This window comes from Zingiber officinale, chromosome 10A, assembly GCF_018446385.1.
Source record: "Zingiber officinale cultivar Zhangliang chromosome 10A, Zo_v1.1, whole genome shotgun sequence".
Taxonomy (NCBI): Eukaryota; Viridiplantae; Streptophyta; class Magnoliopsida; order Zingiberales; family Zingiberaceae; genus Zingiber; species Zingiber officinale.
Window position 1 is genome coordinate 57223958 of NC_056004.1, and position 1437 is coordinate 57225394.

Below are 1437 nucleotides of genomic sequence, written 5' to 3' on the forward strand. Positions count from 1 at the left end.
TTCCCAAGCTGAGTAAAACTCTCTCTCTCTCTCTCTCTCACTAGTTCTCACATCTACTTCCCAAGTTCTTCTCTTCTTAAGAAATAGTTCACCTACAACCATCGGTAGTTTAGCTAATTCTACGTGAACAATCGCTGGTGCTTATAACTAGTCCTCGTGGGATCGATAATCTTTTATTACTGACGACGTATCCGTGCACTTGCGGAAGCGTAACAAGTTTTTGGCGTCGTTGCTGGGGACTACATCTATAACATTAGTGATAATCATATTGGATTAAACTAGACTTTTTTTTCTTTATTTCCGCATTACTTTCTACATTCTTATTAAAACATAAAAAAAAATTAACTCTATTCTTTTACTCTATACTTGAATTATTCAATATCTTGTTCTTGCATGCGAAGAGCTAATCTTTCAAGAAAACTTTTGCCGTTCGATCCAGAAATTGATAGAACTTACCTGAGGAGAAGAAACTTGCAAAAACTCCAAACATAACAAGAAACTTCTGAAATGGCTGATAAGCTTTTAAAGGACTACGTAGCACCTTATGCACGAGGGCTACGGTCTAGTATCACTCGACCACCAATTGAAGCCAAAAATTTTGAAATCAAGCCTGTAGTAATCCACATGGTCTAGCAAAATCAATTTGGAGAAGGACCGCACGATGATCCAAATCATCACTTGGAGCTTTTCTATGAGATCTGTAGCGCTATGGAAGTGAATGGGGTCCCGCTAGAAACAGTAAGGTTCCCTGAAAGATAGAGCCAAGCATTGGCTTAATTCTTTACCAGCAAACAACATTACATCTTAGGAGCAGTGTGAACAAAAATTTTTGGATAAATTCTACCCACTGAGTAAAACTGCGCACATAAGGAATTTAATTGCAAGCTTTAAACAGATAGACTCAGAATCGTTATTCAAAGCATGAGACAGATTCAAGAATATGTTGAGACAGTGCCCCCATCATGGCCTCGAGAAGTGGCTGGTGCTACACACATTCTATAATGGAATCAACTATCACACGAAGGTGTCCCTCGATTCTGCAGCAGGAGGGGCATTGATGAACAAGAGCCTTGATGAAGCTGAAGAGATAATAGAGAATGTGGCCCAGAACCATCATCAGTGGGCAACAGAGAGATCTGGAGGTTCCTTCCCTGGGTATCCAATCAAGGCATCTGGAAAATTTGACGTAGATGCAATCACGCTCATGTCTACAAAGCTGGATGCTCTGACCAAGAAGTTTGAGACCATGGGGAACAACATAGCCAATGCAATAGTGTGTGTATGTGAACTTGTGGAAGTTCGGATCATGCTCAAGATACTTGCCCCTAGGACCAATACAAGTACAAATAAACCAACTTGAGTAATGTGATGTGATAGTCGGATATAACCAAAGGCAAAATAATCCTTGCTCCAACACATACAACCCTGGGTAGAGGA

General features: G+C 40.3%; 1 non-coding gene across 1 annotated transcript; it reads right to left on the reverse strand.

The window, feature by feature from the left end:
• Positions 1 to 859: 859 nt before the first annotated feature.
• LOC122028401 lies at positions 860 to 969 on the reverse strand. Its single transcript, XR_006124790.1, has one exon. It is a non-coding gene; the product is annotated as a small nucleolar RNA R71 (small nucleolar RNA).
• Positions 970 to 1437: the final 468 nt, after the last annotated feature.